We start from the raw sequence: 27,796 nt of genomic DNA, 5'->3' as shown, positions 1-27,796 counted from the left end.
ACAATTCTACTACATGTACCTGGAGTTTTTGTAGTTGTTAATTACAGAAAAACGCGCTTTATAAACGTATCGATACAACTAATTCATTCTTAACATGAGGGAGAAAATTGTCACTTTGTTCTATTGATTTTAATTAAACAACACACCTGGGATTTATGCATGCGATTTACATCCAACATTACTCTATGCTTACAGCCTGTATCATTTTAAAAATAAAACAAAAATTATCATTTATTAAACAACAGAATTTTCATGTTAACTGCTTTTATTTAGTAAATATCAAGAAAAACTGAGCTGGTTAAAAGAGTTCTAGTATTCATTGAATGTCTGTAGTATTTTTGAATAATAAAAATTCAAATTTTTTATTGCCTTTAATTAATTGTTTGAAATTTTTTTGTCGAAAGAAAATAAGTGCTGTTCTAACAAAAATAATTAAAGTAGTATTATTTCACAATAGATTTGACTGTTTCGTTAACAGAAATTTAATATTTTCCAATCTTTAAAATATTTTAAAAAATCACATACAAATGGGAACAACTGAATCATTTTACGATTTAATAATATTGATTTCTCAAGTATGTTAATTGATTTCTAGTAGGATATTATTTTTATATTAATTTATCCGGAAGATGATAAGGTGTTTGTAATAAATGTCAGCATTTTATACATTTAATCTTAAAACACATATTTTAAAGACTTTTTTCTTGAAAATAAAAAATCGCCAACTGGAAAATAACCGTAAATATTTTTTTTGAAATACTTAAAATTTCATAAAGTAAACTTTTATAAATTCAAAAATTGGAATAAAATGGTTCCAAAAAACGACCTATATACAAAACCAAAACAGATTAATTATTATATTTTACTTCTTAAATGTTCAAAATTAGGGTTTTAGAGTAGAGTTCGAGAATCCAGCAAGCTGTTCCTGATATTCCTTAATTTAAATGAGTATACTTTTAATATATAACTATTTCTGTATTACTATACTACACAATCATATATTAAAAATAATTGTAATAACTACCACTTGAAAAATCTATACAACGGAGGTATTTTTTCTTCGAAATTTGATAACAGCATTACCAAGTGAAATAAATAGAGATAGAGTTGACATTAGAGCTTTCAACATTATTAAATAATTGCTGCACAGTAGATTTGACAAGTAAGTATTAATGATTTGACACAAACATGATATTAAACAGTTATGATATACTATTTGATTACTGAGATTTAAGTAATCCTCCTGACCTCGAAATCATTTAATGATGAAATAGACAAAACCACTTTGAAATATATAAATTAATTATACGTAAACAGAATTAATAATTACTATTATTACGCTAAAACAAAACCGTCCTAAATAAGGTATTCGGTATGAATTCATTGAAATTAGCTTAAACTGCCAATAGATGTTAAATTAGAACACGAGACTCAAAGCACTTATTTGTCAGTATCGTTTCTAAAGGTCTATCCTCTGTATTCGGCTTTTAGCTTAGCTTAGGTGCTACTAAACTGGTAGCAATACAATATAACAGAAGCTGCGACTAGTTACCCTTTATTGTAGGTACAGAGTTTGTATGCGCACTTGCGCGTGTGTAGTACTGAACTATTGTTATTATTATTATTACTACTCCTAGTTGTTATAGCCAATGGCATCACTTGAATAAATGCTTCGCCAGACTGATCAGTTAAACTCTCCTTGAAATTATATCTATTAACCTTCTAACTACATCTAACAGACTCTCTACTTATCACACATTGTGTGTGTGTGTTTATTCATTATAAAACTGGAAAATTTAATAACATAAAAACTCAAATTTTATTCAAGTGAAGACATAATTGAATTTACTGATAAAATGCCGTTATTAAAATCTGAAATACATAATGGAATTAGTGCCGTTAGCTGCACTGTTTATTAGATTTGATCTCTAATAAAAATTCTTTAAAATTAAGTCTGTATTCATAATTCCTTATTATTTTTATTATGATAAAAATTTTATTTTGTTATTTTTAAGTTCCTTACGTCTAATTTTATAACGGAAAATAAATCCTTTACTAATCTTTGAAAATAGTTTCAACTTTTCTTAAAGACGGCTACTTTCAGAAATATTTAACCAGTTTATAGACAAGAAAATCTGAAACTTAGATATTTTTGTGTTCTGTATACATATTGATATTTTTGTAATTTCTTGTTTCAAAAATTTATTTTCCCCAATATTTATTCACTTATCTTTAACTTTTCCACATATGTGTTTACTACAATACAAGAGAGATTAATATTTTATCTCCTACCTTCAGTAACCTATTTGACAAGATACAGGTTATACTTTTTTTAGAAATTTGATTCAACTGAGTTTGACATCGGTTTTTTTTTCAAATTTGGTTTTGAGTGAAAAGCATTACAAAAAAGCGCTATTTATTAACGGCGTGTTTACCTTTAAATTACTGATTTCTGACTGACTAGTGATTTATTTTATTACAAAAACCTAATTTCTGATTCTTTTCTCATCTTTTATTTTTTAATTATTGTAAAGAGGGAAGAAAAGCTTTTACTCCTTTTTCTTACTGATGAAACAATTTAATAGCTGTGGTATGTAACAGAGAAACTGCTTACACTTGGTTAAACCAACTGTAACAAGTAGTTAATATTTCATCTTGCGATAAGAATACACATGTAAAATTAAATTCCTCACTAAAAGATGTAATTTGTGAATGTCTCGGGAAAGTTTTCTTATATATATGTTTATGTTTTATGTCTTATGTCTTATGTCATATATATATATATATATATGTGTGTTTTTTTATAGTTTATAAATTACCTGGTCAGAATTTTGAGTCATTCATTAAAATTCTTTTCGCAGACAACACAACCGTATCTATATCTAAAGATCATAATTTAAAAGGAATTGAAAATTGTACGATAGCAGCTCACAAAATTATTCGCTGGATAGACTAACAACTAAATTTAAATGGAGATAAAACCATTGCACTAAGCTTTTCAGTCGATGTAAAATTGCTGATCATGTGAATAGAATTCCCATTAATGATAACGATAGTATTTCTATTGTAGAGAAAACGAAATCTCTGTGTGTTGTATTCGATGAAAAGGTCGAGGTTTGTAACAAAATCAAGCCGTATTGTTTTGCTCTGAAGCGCTTTAGTAAAACGCTAAGTGTCATCATTATATCACCATTAAATATTTATTATACCTATACATAGTCTCGTAAAAAATAAGAATAATGTCATCTCATGGGGCTCCTTTAAAAAGTCAGAACGAGTTTATAAAATAAAAAATTGGGCTGTCAGATCATTAGCTGGTGCCCATAAGTATGAACCCTGTATACCGATTTAAAAAAATTAAATATGTTAACTTATCCCTGTATTTATAATTATGAATTTGCAATCTTTGCTAAAAAACAACTGTCATTATTCTTAAAAGATAACAATATCCACCTTTACCATACCAGGTAATGGAACTGCTTTCGTGTAACTCAATGCAATACTCAGTTTACAAGAAGCGGCCTTATGTTTTTTATAAATTACTGAACCATTTAAAAAATCTTCTCTTCAATTTATTTCAAATAAAGTTATACAATTATTTTATGGATATTACTCCGCTGATGAATTTTTAATTAATACTAGTTAAAAACAAAAAAAAAGAAGAAAATATGATTTATTTGTTCTTTGTTTACGATTACATAAGTATGTGGTAAAAATAATTTTCAATAGCAGCTTTCGAATTGTGATTTTTTTTTCTGAAATATTTTATATTTGGTGTATTTAGCTTAACATTATTTCATTTTATTTAAATAATTAATGTGATTTAAACACATTTATTTTTAACTTATAATATTTTTTTATATTTATAATTATCTTATATGGAAGTGATATATGTATAATGTATTTCTAACTTCCAATCACAATATAGACTTATTCTGTATTCGTAAAAAGAGTGATTTAATTTCACTTTTTAATATAAATATTTTTCATATTAAATACTATAATATATATAAATATGAATATAAATTATGTTAGTTCTACATGAGACGTGTATAATTTGAATGGTCTCATAAGACAACTTCACAAATTATAACTCAGTTTGTATCGCATTATTTATTCTTTTAAGATCAAGAAAAAATCAACTATAATAAGGAAAGCTGTACTTTAATATTATACAACTTTAACCCTTGCAAACAGCTTGTTCAGTTTTTCACACATGAGAATAATTAAAACAAAAAAAAGCTTAATTAAAGGAATAACTTTTTTTAAACATTTCTCTCGATGAACTTCCAGCCTATGTTTATTTACGTAACAGTCCCGACAGGACGTTCAAAATGAAAATTGGTCGTTGTATTTTTAAACCAAATAAAACAAATTTTTCAAAAAGTGAATTTTAATTTTATAACACTTGAAACAGGCGACTTAAAGTAATGGTATATTAATAAAAAATAAATATTTCTGACTGGAAAATGAATGAATAAACTTTCCTTGAATATGAACAAATTTTTTTCAACAAAAAGGCCCTTCATATTCTGTTTAAACATTTTTTAAATTTACGTTGGTGGGATAGAATTTTTTTAAACAAAGTATTCGATCATAATTTCAAAAAACCATTTCTTAATAATTAATTATTTTAGCCTTTTCATAATAAGATGAAATATAATTGTAAAATAAAAAATCATTGATAATTTTTTTTAAATGTATAAAAACGAAAAAAAATTAACGACTTTTTACTGAATAAATCTAAACAGATTAAAAATGCTTAAGCTCAAATCAAAGGAATTCTTAAGGCAACTAAATGAAAAAGAAACACTATGCCAGATATAAAAGTACAGCAAGTATTTTCCTGTCTAGACACGATCACTACATTGAAAAATTCAAAACCTCATTTTTCATAACCTATTTTAAAACAAATGCTTAGAATTAAATAATTTTAATAAGTTTATTATTTTACTAACTTGTAGAACAGTTTTTTTTTTTTAATATTGAAAAGAATATATTTCTTCTTTAGTATTACAAAAACATCTTTTTTAATATAGATTGTTTATTATATAATTTCTTAAACATGGAAAATTTCTTAACTGAATTTCCCAAAATTATATTAAGAAAATTTTATCGTATTATTGCTGTAAAATTAATTAAACTTTGTAAGTAGCTGATACACTTGAAGAGGAGTTTTATAAAAACTTTTGAAAAAAGTTACTTTTTTTATTTGAAGCATATTACATTAACAGCTAACATTTTATAAATTACTGGTTTTGTGAAATTTCAGATTAAATATGTCATGTCTTTTTTCTTTTTTGTATTTTTTCTCTGATTTAAACACCCCTAAGGCAACCAGTCAGGCAATCAGCATCACTCGGTCACATCAGGGTGTCGCGGCAGCAGCCTGCCTCGCTGTCTAGCCCCCTGTAGAGGCATCCTACCGGGGTATAAATATATATCTTACTTCAAAAGATTAATTAAAAATTAGATAAAAAATCTAATAGAATTGCTATTTGTAAAGGTGTAAAGGTCCACTGGATCCACTGATCCACTGGACATACAAACACACTTTTTTAAATAAAAAGAAGAACGGGAGATCTGTATCAACCTAAACCATCTATTTTAATTTCCCCTAAAAACTAAACATTTTAAAGAAATTTCGATTTTTGAAATTCGAAAAATAATAAAGCTCCAACCTATATTTATCGGTATTTAAGAATTATTATTATTGGTTACTATAGCCTAATAAATATATTTTAATCTGCATTTTGGCAAAATTATGTTGGTAACTGAATTTATTATTATTATTATTAACTGACGACCTTCACTTTTCTCGTACTTCATTCAGTTCCCATAATTTACCATGTTAACTGTCAGGTAAATATTTTTTTGAATTATTTATAAAACTATTTACCTTTGCAATGAAATATTAACGATGTAGGTAATTTAACTGGAATATAATTTTAGCACTTAACGCTGCTTAATTTAGTTAAAAAGCTAAAGTATAAAAATCCATTTCTCAGGATTTTGTTACAGTTTCATTTTGGTGTAGCTTTAACATTTAATTCAAAGCTATCTTTCAAACGAGACAGTACTTAGTGCCAATTTTTGTGCTATGTCTGGTGAAATTTCCTTGAAGCATATTTTTCCTCAAGTTGATACTTGGTCCGCTTCTATTCCTGATTATGAAAAACGATTTTTAACTGAGTGGTCGCGCTCTTCATGCTTGATGGTACTTACGTTTATAATCAAAGGAGAAAAACTGGTGATATGGAGTCGGATTTAAAATCAAGTGTTTTAATTTAGAAGGCTGATTTTTGGTTTACAGTAAAAGATTCTAAAACTCTGATATATAACTGCAAAAAATTGTTTATGGTATCAGTAACTAGGAGTGCACAGCACAGTAATAGTTTTCAACCGTGAAATGAACAAGTTGATGGGGAGGAGAAAAAAGTTGTCCAAGGAAGGTTGGATAACTTTGTTGATAGGAAACTGACAAGGAAAAGCTGAGTTAAGCGGATTTAGGTATGGTTTACTCATACATTTTCATAGCAACTGAAAAGAAGAGAACGTTTTGCACGCTATGATTATTTTCTTCTGATGTAGGCCCATGCATTGAGACTTATAGGATGAATAGATCCCCTTCTTTTTTAAAGGTTATTTAGATTTAATGATCTAAATTTCATTTAGATCCCATGATCTAAAGTATATTTTAGCATGTTGTAGACCCTTCATTATATTTTCTTGCCCTTGATATGGCTCAAGATATATTACTACTTATCTCAAATTCATATTCTTTGTACGAGGCTTTATGACAGGATCGCATTCCGAGATTTCCCTTCATAAGGTTAAGAAGTAGTTTTTTCATATTACTTAATTTGTTCGATTGTTTAATGTAAGAGATATAAGACAAATGTAATATAAGAATACTGTGCTCGGTAGGCCAGGAAGAAATTTTTAGTACACCGACAAATTTTTTATGAAGTAATTGATGGACATTCTTCAGTGATCATTATCCGCTGCTGTCTTTGTATTGCTGTTTGTTGGTGTGTGTTGGGTAAGTTTCTCGTTTACTTATGCTTAAAATGCATATTGATCTTATTAAACAGCATCTAGTCAACGATCGATTACAAGAATAAAGTTAATGTAATTTAAGTTTTGATATATATTCTGAAAATTTATCTTATTTTTCTTAGATTTAACTGTCCGGTAATAATAGCGCTCAGATGATAAACAAATTAAGTTCCAGATTAAGAGCAATACTTGTTTACATCAGCTATTGTCATGTTTAAGAATTACATAAGAAAATACTGTTTATTATTTTGGATCACATCTAAAGATTATTATTTTGGATCTAATTAATTGTACAATTAGTATAAAGTTACTAAATTATCTTAAAATGAAGAAAATTTGGCTTTAAGTTTTATAAACTCTTAGGGTTAACAGCAACATTGAAGTATTTTACGTAATACTGCGCATTTTAATATTTTATAATGTTTTCTCTTTTTTTTTATACAATTTAAAATGATAGACACGGCCCGTTAGAAGGGTTTATGCAATAATGGTCAAATAAGGGTAATAGGAATCGTACCTAACCCCTTACCATAATAGTACTTCCGCCCATAATACTGCCCACCCAAATAGGTTTACTTGGTATTCCCATTAGCCGGGCGTTGTTTTATCTCCAGGCATACTATTACGGTCCACTTTTCATTCAGGTAATACCGCTTATATTAGATTCAACGTGTTAATATTATATAAGAGAATCAATATCTTTTATTAATTAAAATATTAAAGTTAACTTACGATATAACATAAATTAAAAAAATACGGTTAAAATTTTCGTCAGTTCAAAAAAGAAACACCAAGAACAAAAACGTATCTCTAAAGGGAAAGAAAATATAATTATAATTGTAAAGAGTATTAAGACCAAAAATTAGTTTGCTAGACATCCCAGAGCTATCACATACTAGATAAATCTAAGAAAATATGTAATATGTACGTATATATAAAATAATAGTTGTCTGTCAGAACATCTTGAAAAAAAGGAAAATAATAAGAGAAAATTTAGGTCCTAAATTCCAAAATAATGAGGTAAACTTAATTCCAAATAACCAACATTATACTAAAATTGAAAACTTGTCGGACGCAATAAGGAAACGAAGAATTGCAATTCTACTTCCATTTATTTAGAATGAATAACAGTAGACTGACTAAACAAATTTTTTATTTATTCCAAACTAAAAAAAATTAAATGCAAATGGTTCAGAGATGTCCAAGAAGACCTAATAGAACTGAAGAAATTATAAGAGAAAGAGAATTTTTTACGATAATATTAAAAGATGAAAATAAAAGTTTCCAAGAAGCGCCAAAACGCAAGCACAACAGTGCTGAACTTACTGAAGAACGAAGAGAAGATATCAGAAAGAATGAAAAGGTATTAGGCAGATAGAAAAACAGAAAAAAAACAACCGAAAATAAATAAATGATCTAACATGTTCCAAGGTGAATTATTTGGAGAAAAAAAATAACTGCCTTGTACGATTTTAATCAGATACTATAACAATAATTTTCAATGGTTTCTAAGGAAAAAAGATATCGGTTGCCCTTTTCTTTAACCTTCGTCCTAAATACAGGTAAATACAGGATATAACTAATGCACATATATATATATATATATATATATATATATATATATATATTTCTCATTTCAAGCATTTGGTGTTAAGTTTCCCCGTTAACTGTTGGCTCTCTAGTGAATATTGAACCTCTATGTGCTCAAAACCTTTTTCTATACACTTTTATATACATAAATATTTGGTTATTATTGTATTTCTGTTTCTGTTCCACATTTTTCTAAAATTTTGTTGACCTATATAAATATTTAATGCATTAATTTCCACCGTGTTTAATTTAATATATTAATCCTAAATAATAATTAAAAATAACATCCGGCTTACTTTAATTCATCACGGCTATCTTGCTAGCCGTGATGAATTAATAATAAAATCGTTGCGTTACAATTTTAATATATTGACGTACCCAAATAAATAAATATATATAAAATGAAAAATACAGTTTTCTAATTTTCCTGATGAATGCATTCCAATTGGTTTAACACATAGAGTTTATAACACATTTTATTCAGTAGAAAGTTTTAAAAACGTTTCATCGTTGTTAGAAAAATATGTATTTTGTTCTGCTATTCAAGTTTTTCCGAAGTGCTGCGTTGTATTTTAATTCTGTGTATTGGTATAATAATTAACAGTATAAATTTTACTGGTAGACAGGACTAATCGCAACCTATAAAGAAACGAGATTAATTCTTTTCAGGTTAGTCAAGCGTAATCATTCTTTCTGATACAGTGAAATATAATTTCACGAGAAGAGAAAGTTTTTATTACTGAATAGATTACGATTTTACGTATTATGATTTTACGTAATACGATTTACGTATTACGAATACGATTTTATTGATGAATTCAGTTACATAAATTTATTTTAATATTTCATTTGTTTAATTTATTTAGTATATAATAAACATGTTTTTTTCAACAAAAGCACAAATGTTTCACCTTTTTCTTAACACCCAAATTTAAGTTGTTTGTTAAAATTAGAATTAAAAAAATTATGATCTGTAAATAAACCACAAAAATATTTATGTATTATAAAATTGAGTTGTGTAATAAGCATTAGTGTAATTAATTAGAAAATTACCAAATTTTTCTCCTTACTCGAAACTATTATAACATATTTACAAGTGTATTTAATGTAATAAATTTTTTAATCAGTGTGGCATTCACGACAATCAGTGTCGTGTGGCATTCACGATGAGAAAAGACGATCGCCCAGGGGCAACTTTGATGGCGTAGTAATTCCACAAACAGAGAGTGTGAGATACTTAGGTCAGCACCTCGTTCGTCGGCTAACGTGAAAAGTTCATTTAAAAGAGAAGAAAATCCTTCTTGAGAAAAGTTCAAAGAATTGTTCTGGTTGGGCAGACGTTCTCGTTTGTCCTTGTCTAATTAGCTGGTACACTCAACAATTATAAAACTTATCTAGACCTACGTGATCCAACTGTGGAACATCGCGAGCAAAAGCAATATTGACATCTTACAGCAGTTTCAGAATAAGTTGGCGAAATCAATATAACAGTGGTAGCAGTCAATATAACAGTCAATATCAATACAGTCAATAATATATAATTCAATATAACAGTGAATATAACAGTGGCAGGTTACAAGTTACAATAAGATCCAGAATTTTTTAGGATTACAGTCCGTACGGGAGGAAATACAACGTAACTGTTCAAAGTTCGAACTTTGACTTAACTACCACACAAATCATTTGGTAGTAAATCTACTAGACAATGGGGATGACTTTAGAAAGTTGAATCAACTGTAAGTTCTAGACCTAAGTGTCCCTATAATGTTTTAATGTGTCTGTAGTAAACTCGGATATGAGTATTGTGCATTATTCGATTCTTAATCTCAAATTGTTACATGTACTTTTATTTTCTTTTTAATTGGTTCATCAGGTTTTTAACTTCGACTTATTATGATATTTTACTTTTCTATCTATTGTTCTAGTGGTATTGAGAGTAATTCTTAATTGTTAATAGTATGTGCTTGGCAAAGAAAACCTTTATTACATAAGTGTGTAATTTTTGAGGAGTTTCGCTGAGGACTTCTTATGAAGAGATTAGGGATTTAATCCAATTTACTAAGGTGTATGTACATAAATAACCCTTAAAATAATAAGAAGAATAATAGGTTTTTGTACTGTAAAGTAACTTATTACCAACAGATTTTTTCTTAAAAGTTTCGCGTGATTTTCTGTCAACATAGGCTCTTTAAATGTTCGTAAAATGTTTTAAAAGTAACTCAAATTCAGTATTTCAATTAATTTTTACTCTTTCAGGTTTGAACTACAAATGCAGACTACGTTTCAGGAAATAATGACATAATGACATTTGATTTTTTTAAATATTTATTCAGTAATAGGATTTAATAAAAATTTTTATGTACAAATTATATTTTACAATTAATAATTTTACTTTATCTTATTCTATAACGACTTTCAGACTTAATGTTTAAATTCCTGTACAAAAACTGTACAACTTGTTTCTTTTTAAATTTAACAGTGATTTTTTCAGAAGTTACATTTATAAAAATAATTTATTTTATCAGTAATTTAAACTGACTTAAAAATGAAAATAGATTATTTAACTAAAAAAAAAAAAAAAAAAAACTAACAAAACGAAATTAACTAACAAAAGAAATAATTCTGTGTATATAAGGTTTTATGCGTTTTATATGAACTAAAATTCAAACAGGATTAATAATTTTATTAAAAAGGATATTTCATCTATCAATAATGAAATATAATTTTATATTTTAAGAGAAAAGTAGTTGGAAAAAAGAATAACATGAATCTCGGAATTATTACTGATCAGAATTATTGGTGTTAATAATACATAAAAATCAACTATAAATTATTTCTTTAACTTATTTATTCATTTTAACAAATAATTACTTAGAAAACTAAACAAAAAGGTATCCTTTTTAATTAAATTTTAACCTTAATTGAATTCACCACCTAATTAAACTAGATTATTAATATTATATACAACCAATTGCTAGTTAAATAATCTACTCCAATTATCGCTGTTCACTATCAGCGTTTTTAGACTAATAATTTTCCATTTATTGGAAATTGTACAAATAACACGTATTTCAATCTGCAATTATTTTTTTTTTTTTTAATTAAACAAATTGGTCATATGTTTCGTTTTGATAAGCTGAGAAAAAACAAAAACACAAAATTCAGACCTAATTATAGTGAAACGTATATTTATAATCCACCTTTTAAATGTGTGTTAAACCTCCATTAATAAATTTTTCCATTGTAGAAAAAATTAAATCTGCTTCAAAATTTAGTCTGACATTTTAACGTTATGAAAATGAAGCATCGATTCAACGATGATGACACCGTTGGATTATTTTATGTATAACTTGTCACATAAAAACGTTACAGAAACTATTGAAAATTTTTAAACTGTCATTCTGATATTTTGATTAGGTATCATTCATTTCATCTAAAATATTATAACCGATAGAATTTTTTCAGAAGAGAATAAAAGTAATGAATATTTATTAAATAACTTGTGAAATTCAGTAATAGAAGACGTAACCCCTAAGAAATTTAATATGCTTATATAATTATATCCATTCAGATTTAAATTATAACATTATATTGCAAACCTACAATAAATTCAATAAGTTGCAAGAATACATAAATATGTTTTTTAATAAATATGAAATTCTTTCAAGAATCATCATAGTAAGATGAATTATGTAAACAAAAAAAGACCATTAAAAATGCTTTATGTAGAAAACCAAAATGAAAATAAAATAATTTCGGAAATGGTCTTTCAAAAAAAGAATGTACAACGAATTTAAATGATATTTACTCTTTCTGTTTCACTATTTGTTAATTTTATATAAAACCAATATCTAATGTTTGAAGGGTTTTTTGTGATGTGATAGGTGAACAAATAAATATAATTAAATTCATGATTTAGAAGAATTATTTCTAAATTGATATATATTTTAATTAAGATAAGTGTTAATTAAGATTTAGTAAATAATAATTTAAAACAATTTATAGTACATGTTGATTATCTTGATGACATCACTATTATTATTACTGAAGAAAAAATCTTATGGAAAACAGCACTGCGAGGAGAAATAATGAGTTTTGTAATTTACATTTGATTTTTTTCCCCCACTTTATACCTAACCGGAACATCTTATTTGTTTATAAAAGTTTACAGGGTTAAGATTATATTTACCTGATTAAATTTAAGTGTTAACCTGCCGGCCGGTAATTGGTTAAACTCGTTGCCGCAAAATCACCTGATTTTCGAAGTCGAGAGTTCTAAGGTTCAACTCCTTGTAAAGGCAGTTGCTTTTATATGAATTTGAATACTAGATTGTGGATACCGGTGTTTTTTTTTTCTTTGGGGATTGGGTTTCAATTAACCACACATCTCAGGAGTGGTCAACCTGAGTCTGCATATTTACCCGGTGCATTTATACTTATATTTGCCTATACACATACACCCAGATCTGGCAGCAAGCTAGAAAAACCGGTTGAAATAAATAATAATAAATCTAAGGTTTTATAAACAACTAATTTTTTGTTTGTAACAAAAAAGAATAATTTAATATATTTTTACAAAATTGTAATGGATTATAAAAGAAAAAAATCGCTATAAACAATTTATATATAAACTTCCTTACACCTAATAATAAATTTTCAGGTAACAAATATTACAATTAAGCCATTTAATAAAAAAATAATTAAGTAAGGAAAAAATAAATGAAAAAATCATCATGAAAAAAGAAGAACGATTGACGACGACGTTAAGAGTAATAATTTTTTAAACTTGGAAAACGTTAAAAACTAATATTTATACCAATGTTAAACAATAAAAAACAAAAACAAGTGTTGAACAAAAAAGAAGAGACCTTGTTTCAGACAATTGAATACGTATAGTTACCTTAAAAACCTAACTTACCCAGTTAGTAATTAGTTAAAATGTATTTAGGAAATACAGCAAAATCGTAATATAGAAGTAGATTTGAAATAACATTGGCAAAATTTGCACATAGCTCTTAATATATGTATAACGTATAAAACGTAAAAAAAAAAAAAAATCATAATTATAAGTATAGTACACCAGCTGATGTGTAGCAGTGCGGACGTGTTGAATTCTGGCTCTCGATTAGTTTTCTTTTTTTGTGTATTTTGGTTTTTGTGTTCTTATTTTATTTTGTGTTCTTTTTCGTTTATTTTTAGTTCATTAAGTCTTTCAATCAGATGAATTTTATTTATTTCAATAGCGCGTTGCTATGTACCAGCTCGAAGCTGTTTCCCATAGCAACGGCGATTCATCAAATACAAGCAACTACATGTTACCTCACGTGAACTCTGCTCTAACAAGTAACGGAATACGCGGGCTAAAATGTTTGGACAGGGACCCTAGAAAGCGGGTGCGGCGTAAGTTGATTAGAGATGGCATTGTCAACAACGTGGGTGACGTAAAATGAACGGATAGTGAATGTGATATTACAGAACTTAGTGAGGCAAACCCTCCCTGACATGGAGTTTTTCGCATGTAAACCGAAAAGATCAGTTGGCAGGGTGATGAAATCCCGGTGGCGAAAAAACGCCAACGAATATACGGAACTTACTGCTCGCGTTCCATCGGCCGGCCAATCTAGTTTTACAGTTCCTACATCTAAAAAATTTAGTCTTCTTGAAAACATTGTGAAAAATGAGGGTTTTCATGCGAAGTAGTAACCAGAGCCTATTTTTGTGACAGGAGGTAACTCAATAACGGAATTGAAGAATTTCCTAGCACGCTTATTTCTTACCGCTACTGTATTGAAATACACTTTGACAATGTACTCGGAGGACTAGACGGTAATCGTTTATAAGTTGGCTAAATTGGGGCATGAGGTCAGAAAAGATACTAACGTCCTCCATAGCCAAACTCGTGAAATTTTTCAAGATTGCGGAGGAACAATATTCTTTGTTTGCCTTATCGTTTCAGTTAGGTGACTTTATGATCTGGCTGTAAGAAGTGCTCTTTTATTTCGTTTCGTTGTTATCGTTAAGTCACCAGCCGCTGGGTTTGTCACTACTTAATGTTATTTCGAATAGATGTTATTTACTTATTGTTCAATTATCTTGCTTAACAGATTGTAAAGTAGCTTTGTCATTATAATAAAAATAAAATATTATAAGTGCAACTCTGGTATTTTTATATATATATACATATCTAGAAAATTAATCGTAAGAAACATTAAAAACAAAACTAAACCCGTCGATTTAAAAGAAATTCAAAAGCTGTTTGAAGCTAGAATAATTACTATTTAGGATATGTAGGGAAAAATATAAGTATGATTTGGATAACATTAAGTTAAAATTTAATTCCTTATAAATACGAAAGCCCAGAGATATAGGCTCTAGCCCTATGTTCTGATGCGGTTGAACAAAGCAACCGCATCAAGGAACTCACACACGGTCCAACAATGCGGCTCTCGCCACACTGACTCGCCACTTTGTGAGTGGCCAATTTTCCCCTTGACCTCAAAGGCTCCAAGGTGGCCTGTGTTCTGCCCCCACCCGCCACCAAGAACTGGACAATCGAACATCATCATGTGTTCGTTCGACTGGACCTCCAGACCCACAGCTCATCAGCTGCCAGGTGGAACCGAAACAAATGTTGGTTTAAATTTACATGGTTGGAGAGCGTTCGGGCTCCCGTTGAAGTTAAAAACGAACGTGAGGCATACCATCCCCCCCCCCAGGTTCTGTTTAAATCTATACAAGGACCTTCCCTTAGTCGTGGCGTGCCATTCTTGTTGCCATGCCTCCATCGTGAGGCATGCCTGCATCGCGAGGCTGTAAAACCTCCTCCGCAGGCGGGAGATGGGCAACTGTTTGAAATTTAGAACCGATGCATTGAGATCACTGTTCCGCTCCGGTTCAGGCTCGGTTCGAAACCGCATCCTAAATACCTCAACCTCCCTGCCTCTTCACAATTTCTACATGGCCGCCCGGACTTTCACCACTAAATCGATTGGGAGAACCTTTCCCAATACAGTGACAGCTTAGTATGAGGTGGTTTTAAAAACACCAGTGCACACAATTAAGGCTCTACGCTGGGCACTTCTTAAATTTTGAATTAGCGCTCGATTTCTTTCCAACCTATGCGGCCAAAAGGACGTCGCGTAAGAGGTCATACTTTCGAAGACACCTCGTTATACCGTATACAACTGACGGCCCGAGAGTCCGTAATCCTTTCGAGCAATTCTTCTAAGCTTGTGCATCACAGAGACGGCGTCCGCCGCTACTTGCATAATGTGGTTGCTAAACAGCAACAGTTCTCATATCGATGCTTTCCCAGAGCCGTTCCACAACCAGACTTTCAAGCAACTTGCCGATTACCGGCAAGAGGCTGATGGGTCGATAACTGCTGACCTCACTCGGATCCTTTCCTAATTTTAAGAGCACCCTCACCAAAGTAACCTTTCAACAAGTCGGAAAGCAACCCCAGTTTAGGATCTCCGAGAACAGTCTGCCAAGCGGCTCTCTTATGACAGGCAGCAGATGACAGAAAATATCCGGGTCAAGTTGGTCAATCCCCAATGCCTTTCTCGGTGCCATTCGAGAAACCACTCGGTCTACATCTACAGGTTCCACAGCCCGAACGCAAGGGAATGGTGTCTCATCCGCCCTAACGCCGACTTCTGCTTCACCCTCCGGAGCATCTGGAAACAGAGTGTCCAGAAAAGCCTGTTAAGTCGCCACAGATGTTAAAGTGTGGTCACGACCACCAAACCCGCATCAAACATTGGACAGAAAACTTCATCATATAAACCACTTAGATAAAGCCAAGATCAAGAAAATGGCAATATTTTACTCTACTTTCGCCAAGAATAAAAAGCAACCTAACAACTTATTTATTCAAAAAGCAAATTCCAGTAACCGCAGAATTATTAAATGCTTAGTGGTTATAAATTACAAATTAATCTGTTTTCTTAAAAAATGTAAAAAAAAAACATTTTGTTTTTTCATATGACATTACCTATTTAATATTTTAAATTAATTGCAAGGAAAAATTAAAACTGCAAACAGGCTAAGATATTTAAAAAAAACGAAATTTATAAAAAGTTAACTTAAAACTTATAATAAAGAATCTGCTTCCGGTTTATAAGTAATAAAATATATTAAAACCATTACGTTATATAATTTTAAGATTAAAATTTAAAAAAGTATAAGAGAAATATGAAACGTTTTAGTAGATTTAATTAAAGAATAATATACATAAAAATTAGTTTTAAGTTTCATTTAAAAAATAAACATTGAGTTGTAATTAAATAATTATTTAAGCAGATGCAATTAGTTAAAACACTTTAATAATAGGTAAACTTGGTCTTTTAATTAATATAAATTATTAAAATCTTATGTTGTGAATTCATTTTTCAAGGGTGAATTAAGAAGAAAGTATTATAGAATGTGACACATCTAGTTTTCCATATAAAGTAGGTTGGAGTTAATTACTGACACCAACCCAAAACGTACAGTATTTAGTTTTACCGATACTTGCAATTAAGAAATAGTAGACAAAACATTAAATGGTTTTACCGCTAACTATCTAGCGAAGTAGTAATTACGAAATATATTAAATACTCGCACTTTATCTAGAATACTGTTACGTGGATTTACGATTACTTAATTTGACATTACACTATCTTAAACCTGAAAAGTTAAGAGAGAAAATTAAATCGCCAGAAATTGTTCAACCTGCGCACTAATGAATTGGAAGTGGTTAACATGATCAAAAACGAACGTTAAAGTAATAAACCGATCAACAAAACCAGTTTCATTTGTTATTTATTAACGGAATTTTGAGTTTCTTTCAATACCTTATCTGCCAATTTTTAAAAAATATATTAAAAAAATTAAATAAAAAACACAACATGTATGGATACAAAAGCCGACACTGATGGTGAACTGTTAACTTTTCATTAGCATGATTCCGGGTTTAAGTTCAAGTAAGTTATGAAAATTTTTCATGCACAGAAAAGTTTCGATTCCATATTCCTAAACCAAGTTATGGGGAATAATCATTCAAAAAACGCTGTGTAAAAATTTAGAAACGCTAGGAACAACTGAAACATATATATATATATATAGCAAAAAAAAAAAATATATATATATACATATTCCTTTCTATTGTGATAGAATGCACTACAGAACAAGGGAAAGTCTATGAAAAATCATTAGGAATCGGTTTTCGTATAAAGGGAGAAGCCTATCTTAGGATTTAAATTAAATCTCTATTAACATTAAATAGCTGTTAAATCTATAATAATATATATATTAAGTATAGTATCGATATTTATAACCTTTCTTTCTTTTTCCTGTTTAGTCTCCGGTAATTACCGTTCAGATAATACTGTAGAGAATGAATGAGGATGATATGTATGAATGTAAATGAAATGTAGTCTTGTACAGTCTCAGTTCGACCATTCCTGAGATGTGTGGTTAATTGAAACCCAACCACCAAAGAACACCGGTATCCACGATCTAGTATTCAAATCCGCGTAAAAATAACTGACGTAAAAAGAACTTGAATGCTGGAACTCTCGATTTCCAAATCAGTTGATGTGAGAAGACGCGTTAACCACTAGGCCAACCCGGTGGGTTACATATTTATAGCCTGTCAAAGCCGAATTGACAGATTTGATGAACAGCATAGCTGTATATCTTGCTGCCTCACGAGCACGGATTTATAGTACTATTCGATTAAAGACAGCATGTATATGGTACGAATATTGTATATTCCAATTAATAAACCAATTCTCGTCTTATATTTATTAGTTACTTATTTAATACTGAGTTTATATATTATTAAATTAATAATTTATTTATTTATTAAATACTGAAATAGATATGTTATGCAATATTATACAGACTAATCGGTTGTTACTGATTAGTGTTTAGGCCTAAATGTATTTATTTTTAGGCCTATAGCTGTATAAAATATCCAAGCCAAAAACGCATAAGATTGATGTATGCTACGCTCTTCCCTCGTTCTGAGAATGATAGACAACCGTAGCTAGCCTAAGCTATGAATCATACATAAGAAAAATTTATTTATTCAGGTTTGTATAAATAATAACCGAACTATGTGTCATTCTATACCATTATTCTCAAAACCTTTCACCTACCACCTACATTGAGAATTAAACATTTTCTAGCGCTCCCCAAAATGTTTAAACTGATTATCTGTTGAAAATAATAATTTTTTAAACGTGGCATATCCTATTTCCGAGTTGAAACTTACATTTTAAATGAGAGCAATTAAAACCATATTTGGAAGTACTTTTAATAAAAAATTGTTTTCAAAAAAATTACAATTGTATCTATATAATTAAAAAACAACAATAGTGATAGCATAATAAACATAAGAATACAATAATTAAAACGAAAGCTTTCAATTGAAAAATTACACTTACATTAATGTGAAGGATGAATCTGATGTGCTTTAACGAGTTTGTTATTATCAGGCTCGAATTTAGTTAAAAACAGCCGTAAGTCGCCGCGTTCGGTAACATGCAGCCGAATTCTCTTTTTGGTTTGCAGCGTTGCTATAGCAGTAAATCCATGTTCAGACAAATACGACGATGGAAGTGCTATCATAAATCGTTGAACAATCGACCATCATCCAGGGTATAGTTGCGGGATTGGCTTTTGCAGCCAAAATTCTTGGTAGCCATTCTTGAATTTTATTTTTATTATTGTTCTTTGAAATCACCAAGGGATCCAAGGGAAGTTATTACATTCACGTCTGCCAGTATTTCTCTTGTGTAATAGCAGTTTGACTACCAAAGCAACAACGACACTTTTTGTTTTAATCAAATTCAAGTAGTCGCCTTGAATCTGGAGATTAACATCATTAAACAATTCATGTTTGTCTGTCAAATACGCAATATCATTCTTTGATATAATGAGGTTGTCGCACTACTCTGTGTCTTTATTTTCCTGGAACTGTATCAAAGAGTCAAACAGATTGTAAAATCGAGTCAGAAAAGAACCTTTTGATAGCTCGCGCACTTCTGTGTGAAGCGGAAAGCGGTTGAAATCTTCATCATTGGCAACACAAAGCTGATTAAATAATCTGTCATTTAGTGAGTTGCTTCTGATTTTATTAACTGCTCTGATAACATATTTCAGTGATGTGTGTAGGCATTCAATCAGGTTCCTCGCAACCAAATGTTGGCGATGAATGACGCAATGTAAAGTAAGCACGTCTGAAATTTTATTTTTTAAGTACGCTATGAAGCCTTTGTAACATCCTGTCGTAGTCTGAGCGCCAACAGTAGCAATTGACATAATACTCTTCAAAAGAATTTCCTTTTCGTCCTTTTCATTTCCAGTGTATTGTATATGGCTCCTCCCTTTGTATTTGTCTAAATTTCTAGCAAATAATAGGTTTTGACATATTTTCTCATCTTCGATAAACCTCACCTATAACAATATCATGCTTCATTAGTTGGTAAAGTGGACTCATCCAACTGAGTTGAAAATTGATAAGTCTTTAGATGATTGCGTAATGATTCTACGATGTTTTCAGGCATCTCATCATTTCGTCTGAACAGAACTATTGCTCAAAGGAATTTTTCGGAAAATATCTGCCGCTGGTTTATGGAGCACAGTGGTCATTACTTCTTTTACTGCCGGTAAAATTAAATCTTCCCCAATAGTGTGTGGTTTGCCTGTTTTAACAATTAACAATGAGATATTGCACGAAGCTCGAAGTCCATCATTGTCTTGCTTGGAAACTGCTGAAAAAAGATTTGATATAATTGATAGATATCCGCATTTAATATATTCCGCACTGTACTGCCGTTTCTTCTTTTTTGCTTTAGTTGTGGTCAAAACCGTCACGGTGTTGACTTCACAAATACGTGAGTAAAAGATTGACTTAGAAACGCCTGCTACCGATTGCACGGGAAAATGCTAATGAAAATAAAAGAAACAATTACTGCCTTTATATAGGTTTGAAATGCAACATGCACCGACAGGAATTAAACACGCAATTAACGTTTACCGCATGTGACAGAATTCGTAAGTATGGATGACTTAATAATTTTAATATATCTTTGAGAAATGATAAATTATTCTTTAATTAAAAGGCAAAAGGCATCTTAAACAGGATGACGTAAGCTGTAATTTAGTATAAAAATATATAATATCCGATTATAGATTTGTTCATAATTCATGTTCAAAAATTGAAAATTGTTAATTTTTTCTATTTTAACTTTATTTTTTGTTGTATATGTATTTTCTGTCACTTTTTTTCATTTCTTCGTTGATAATTGAAAATAATGGTTTGTGTATAATAAATATTCATTTATTTTGACATATTTGTTATAAGTAGTCGTCAAAATGATACATTGGTGCTACACACAACAAAGAAAGATTCGATTTTACGTTAGTAAAGTAGGCTGTATAACAAAGAATATAAATCGGCTTTATTTTTTTTGTTTCGCGCTACTGCTACATTATACACTGGAACAAAAAATTAAAGGGACCCCTATATATTATGATAAAAAATTATTGTATTCAAACGGTTTTGACTTTGCAATCAAGGGGCTTAGAGAGACGAATAAAAAAAGAAATTAAAATTCGAATACTCTACGTTTTGACAGTACACTTCAGATTTCAAAAATCACAAATTAAAAAAAAAAAATCAGAGTAAAGAAAAGTTTTTCTTCGCGTTTGATTGAGCGCATGGGAGAAACTAATTTTTTTTTTTAGTAAACTGGATTAAAATCGTTTTCTGAAAAATTTTCTGAACCGAAACATTCCACTTTAGGTAAAAGGCCACTTTGGTCTTTAATGCTGCATTTCTCCCGATCTAAGCAATGAATGGATACAAATAAATATGGAAATTAAAAGGTTTTGATCTAACTTTAATGAAAAATTGTTGAGGTCTTTAATCTAGTTGCAGTTTTTGGATTTTGTTCATTTGTGCCGAGTCATTGAAATCTTTAATGACTGAGACTGTAACACGAGCTTGGGTTAATCTGAGAGCGGGTGATACATGTCACAGTCTCAATCTTTTTTTTTTAATTTGATGATTTTTTATATCTGAAGTACACTGTCAAAAAGTAGAGCACTTTTTATTTTTTTTTATTCGTCTCTCTAAACTTCTTGGTTGCAAAGTTAAAATAGTTTGAAAACAATAATTTTTATCCTAAATATAGGTGTCCCTTTAATTTTTTGTACTAGTGATATTTAATTTTAGTTTGAATTATCAGGAAAACATAATTTTTGCCTTTGTTTTTTTAATCAGCTATCCTAGACCCTCCTGAACGCCCCCAATTTTCTGTGGGCCTTCTACGGCTCTACCTGAAGGCCTGGAATTTTGAGAACGAATATTCTAAACATTCAAATGAAACATTAAATCTCTGTTTATACAAACCATTCTGATTCATTCAGAGACTAACTTCTTTTTGTAAATGATTCCGTTCAAATTTATTCTATATTTGAAGTTAAAATTAGTCCACATTTGTGTGTGCCCGAAGACTAAGGTTGTCGTCCGATTAAAGCGTTCTTTGAGTTTCAATTCTTGAAAGTAATTAAAGTCTTAAGTGAGATTTTAAAAGTAATTTATTCGCGTTAAATTAGTAAATTTTTGTCGGCTATATTATTATGTTAGTGAATTGATTTTATTATTTTGCATATTATGTCTAATTTACGTGGAAAAGACATTCACCGCTAAGGGAAAGAAATTATACACAAAGTTTTTAATTACATGTCAGGAGAAGCTGCAGTTGAAATGTTTGTTACTGACCCAAAAAAACGTTGTAGAACGTGTTGCGTGTGCAACAGGAATCTACAAAAGAACAGTTTATCGAATTGGTGGTGAAATAACTTCGGAAAAAAAAACAGTTCTCATCGCAAAGGAATAAAAAGCAAAAAGGAAGTGACAAACCCGGACAGTTGTGATAAAATTTGTTAAAAAAAAGTGTTAAAATTTTACTTAACTACTTGTCTTCTCTAAGGAAACTTACCGAAAAACTTTATTTTAATAAATACGGGGCATTTACTGGGAAAAAGAGTAGCTAACGGACGCTTTTGTTAAGCATGGTCTTCAAACGGAAGAGAATCAGAAGTAACAAGGCAATTCTTATTGAAAAACATGATAACAAACGGTTTGAGTATTTGAATAAAGTGGAAGAATATAGAGTTGAAGGAAGATCAATTGTCTACGTCGATGAGATTTATATTTTAAGTTCTCATTGCCAATGGAAATGTTGGCAACCTTCAAATGCGGCTGAAAGATTTGCTGCGTCAATTTCAAAAGGAGAATAGATAATAATTATCCAGCCGGTGGTGAATTGGGATTACCGTTCCCAATTGCTTGACAGTATGGAAAGCCAAATCCTCCTCAGGTGATTATCATTCTCAGATGAATTGCAATATGTTTTTAAAGTTGATAAGAGAAAAATTAATGCCTAATTTGCCAGTAAACAGTGTCGTTATTTTAGATAATGCGTCTTATCACAATGCTGAAGAAAGCCGAGCCCGAATTCAGCATCAACAAAACAATCGATGATTGATTGACTGGCTGTAAAGTAACAGCTTACCATTACATGAAAATTTGACGAAAGTTCAGTTGTATGAGACAATTAAAAAGAATAAAGTTCATCTGAAAACATATAAGATAGATACGATGTTGGAGGAAGGCGGGTTCCTGTTTTACGCCTACCCCTATATCACCCCGATTTGAATCCCATCGAGGTGATATGGGCACGTGTGAAGAACCGGGTTGCAGCCGAAAATGTACAATTTACGACAGCTCAAGAATGAAGATTTGTTACAAAAAGTTCGCAGAACTCACAGTCGAGGACTGGATAAAATGTTGCAAACATGTTTTAAAAAACGAAGATAGGGATCGCAAACTGCACCTCTAGAACAACAAATAGAACGTGTCATCATCAATTTGGAAAGCGAGAGTTCATCAAAATTATCAGAAGGAGACGAAAACATGAATTAGTGAGTGAAGTGCTATATCGGCAACTTTGTAATTTTTTACTTTAGTTATTTGTATTAGTGCTAGTTACAGAATTTATAATGAAATACATTATAAAAGTTTTACTGAAAAAAGGATTGTCGAATAAGTAAAAATAAATATAAAAACAAGAAATACCTACATGTCAAGGTAATAATTATATTTAATATTTTTTTTTTTTTTTTTTTTTTTTTTTTTTTTTTTTTTTTTTTTTACTTTTAAGTATTTAAAAAAAAGTTTATGTATTGTTTTATTCGGTTATAATTTATTTATATTTTTATACAAATTAAGACAAAATAATTAGAAATTTATGATGTTACTTTGTTTACTGATTGGAATAAACATATAAAAAATACTAAAACAAAATTATATCGTAAATTAGTCTAAAAAAATTAGTAAAAAAAAAAAAAAATTACACCATATATGTGTCTTCCACAGTAGTATATAATAGTCCTGCGCTAGGCAACTATCGCCCAGATCAGATCTGTGCCAATTCGGCTTGTACAAGCCTTACTAATATTAAATATCTAATTAATGTTAAACCTGTAAATTAAAAAATATTTTTCTATAAGTGGAAATGGGAGGCTTTAAAAAAGTTTTAATAAAATTATTTACAATAACTACGGGATTTAATTTTTATGAATTGAATCTAGAACGGAAAAATTAAATATAAAATTTACTTATTATGGGTTTGATACATTTTTAAATATTTTAAGAAGTAGCCAAAACTTGAGCCACGGTTACGAAAACTTAAACTTAAAATCTTCTACGAAACTTATTAACCATTCTTTTAATTGTGAGAAATATTTTTAAAATATCATTATAATAAGAAAAAATGAAGAACTTATGTATTAAACGTAAATGTCTAAAACAAAAATATTTTGAAAAGTCTATAGATAAATTGCTAATAAAAAAAACTCTGATGTGGACACCCCATGACTTCCTTGTACGCTTATTAAATTATATATACACATTCTTTTAAAATGAAAAATACATAAATTTTTATTTCACTAATAACTTTTGATTTTGTTTTTTTTTATTTATTGTTATTACTGAATAATTATTTATTGTAATGTTTTTTAAATCAGAAGTTAATAATTATTAATTAATTTAAAAAAAAGTTAAAAAAAGGGAAATGAATTCGGATTCGAACTAATGTGTCTTCTCATTGTAAGATCCAAATATTTCATTAATTAAAATTTTATTTGGCTATAACTCTGGAACCAATGAAAATAAGTACCACTTACGATATATCATTGAAAACTCTCAATGAGAGTTTATTACTGCAGTTAACAAAAAGTCCAAGATCCAAACTTTTTGGTTTTGGGCTTTTATAACATTTTTGGTCAAGTCGATTGCAATCAAAAGAGAAAGTGCACAATTAGATGTTACAACAGTCCTAAATCAAAAATTTTAACAGTCTATGGTTAATCGTTTTTGAGTTAGCGAGACATATATGTATGTACGTACGTACAGACGCCACACCGAAAATAGTCAAAATGGATTTAGGGATGGTCAAAATGGATATTTCCGTTGAAATTTAAAAACCGAAATTTTTCGCTATTACATTATTTCCTTTACTTTGTACAAGGAAGTAAAAGCGAAGAAAATATCATAAGATATTTTAAGTAATATATAAATATTACTGAATCAATACTTATTAATTAAAAACTGAAAGAAAACATATCAACCTGGACAAAATTTTATTTTTTAAAAATATTTTTAAATGAATTCATCAGGTTTATGCCAATAGTTGATTCCTAAAAAGTGTGGCAGGGTAAACTTATAATGCAAAAAAAACACAGCCTTTAAACAATCTGTTTTGTCTATTCACTTAACCTATTTTTTCTTTCTTTAACTAATCATAATTTTGCTTCGTTAATCTTCTCATCGATCGGAATGACATGTTTTACATTAAAACGAAATATTTTTGGTTCATAAGAAGTGATCTCTACAATAATCTTGCACAAGTGATAAAGCAAAAATTTTTTTTTTTTTTGTTTTTACCTAAAGTGGTCGTAAAATATGTAGAAAAAAAAATTGAAAAAGCTATAATTTTTAAAATTATAATTCGTTAAACCAATGCAAAAAGCTTTTCAATAACATCATAAAAGAGTATCACAAATTTTACAATCCGCTGTAACTTGTAATAAAAGATTTTTATTGCTTATCTAGCTTTTTAATCGACAGGAGTTTTCTTCTATATGAGACAGTGGAAAAGGTTACCAACATAAAAATGCTAGCAAACTTTAATAAGTACTAAAATACATTAATTATTTTTTTTAAATTATAATATTTTTACGTACAAAAGTGTAAATTACTCATAAATATTATATTTATCATAGATATAAAAGAAATATATATTTAAAATTCATATTTATTTTTTTTTAACTAATCCTTTCTGTTTTGGAAATTAGATCAATAAATTCTGTTGCATAACCTAACTTTCCTAGTGCTGATAAAATTTTACTTACATATCGCATTTTTCTTTTCATGAATCACCTATGAACCACGTTAAGATAATTTTTTTTCATATTTTCGGCCATAATTTGACTCAACTTCTTTCTCCGTTACTTGGTATATTTCTTTCCACGGATAGTCTTCTTTTTCCATTTCTTGTAACTCATGATTATAAATTAACGTTCAAATGAGAACACCCAATTATAAAGTCGTTGTATATAAGAACAACCCCCATGCTTTTCGTTTTAGTCATATATAAATAGAAGATTTTTTTAAAGTAAATTTTTTGAACGTAATATTTTTAAAAGTACTTTTCTTGAAAACAATTTTTTTTTTTTTACTTTTTAGTACGATTTTTTTTTAATTTTATATTCAATCAACTTTTCCATAATACTTGTTAGCGATCTTAGAAAATGAAAACTGTCTCTATTATAAACTAATAGACGACTGATGCCTTATGCTAAAGTAAAATTGATAATTAGCCCTCTCCGTATGTTCATCGACAATAACATCAACGGTGCGGCTATCTTATTCTGAAAGCGTTACAAATTACCCCATACATTTTATGAAAATCTTACAAGGTCTCCTAGATTTTATGAAAAAAACCTGAGAAGGAATTTGAAGTAATTTATACACATTATAAATAATCGTTATATACATTAAAACATCATTATAGCTCTTATTACTTTGAAATTTTATTTATGGTATTGTATTGTTTAAGCCCCGTAATAATCAGAACAACTAAACTGTATAAAAAAAAAACCAAACATATTAAGTATAACACACAGTATATATATATATATGGTGTGTGCGTGTGTGTATTATGATATTTTTATAAACTAAGGAACATCTAAAAAGAGTGATAAAAGGATACTTCCAATAGAGCTACAATCGAATAGAGCATTTGAATAAAGTTGGAATAATCTGTATTATTACATTTTTATTAAAAAAAAAAAATAATGATTTACTTACCAAAATATGTCACAAGCAAGTCAGGATTCGACTGTAGTATCCTGAAAAAGAAAATAGACATGTAAATTACTGTAATATAACAGAATTTACTTACTACATGTGTATATTATACGTAAGATGATATATCTAAGATTTTTATTTGTTATTTAACTTAAAAAATTATGACAACATCCTCCATGTTAAGGAGTAGAATGTAGAAGTTTAATTTTTTTAACTTACAAGAAATCCAAAATAGCTAAAAATAATTATAATAAAACAATCATGAGGTATCCATTATTTTCAATGGCGAGTTTCATAACATAGAGCTAATATATTTGAAAAAATCTCATGTAAATAGTTTTGAAGAAAAAATTTTAAATCATTTTTTTGTGGACATTTTTATGAATATGTCCATCATAAAAAACCAATTTCCTGTCTGAGTTTTAAATTCGGAACAATCGATACTAATTGTACCAACAGTCTTAAACCTCCGGGGTCACCGTTAGGTATTGCTTCAGAGGATGAGATGAATGATTTGTGGCGTATGTGATCCATGTCTGGATCGGAATTCGACCTGGGGTCTCCAGATGAAAAACCGAGACGCTACCACTCGCGCCATGGAGGCCGGCAATTCCAATAATCTTGGATACTTCCAGTGTTACGGATTTAAAGCAGTCATAAAGTAGTACTTTGGAAGATTTGAATAGAAAAAAAGCTGATGATAAACTTATATTTCTT

General features: G+C 29.3%; 1 protein-coding gene across 1 annotated transcript in view; it reads right to left on the bottom strand.

The window, feature by feature from the left end:
- The window catches only part of LOC142320908 (limbic system-associated membrane protein-like), a 1,137,362-nt gene that overhangs the window by 713,804 nt on the left and 395,762 nt on the right, over positions 1-27,796 (bottom strand). Inside the window, exon 3 of the mRNA XM_075358890.1 lies at positions 27,080-27,120. The gene's annotated coding sequence lies outside the window, so the exon portion shown is untranslated. The remainder of the gene's footprint in view (positions 1-27,079; positions 27,121-27,796) is intronic.

The sequence above is a fragment of the Lycorma delicatula genome, chromosome 3 (assembly GCF_047948215.1).
Source record: "Lycorma delicatula isolate Av1 chromosome 3, ASM4794821v1, whole genome shotgun sequence".
NCBI classification, from domain to species: Eukaryota; Metazoa; Arthropoda; class Insecta; order Hemiptera; family Fulgoridae; genus Lycorma; species Lycorma delicatula.
This window is presented reverse-complemented; position numbering and strand designations above follow the sequence as displayed.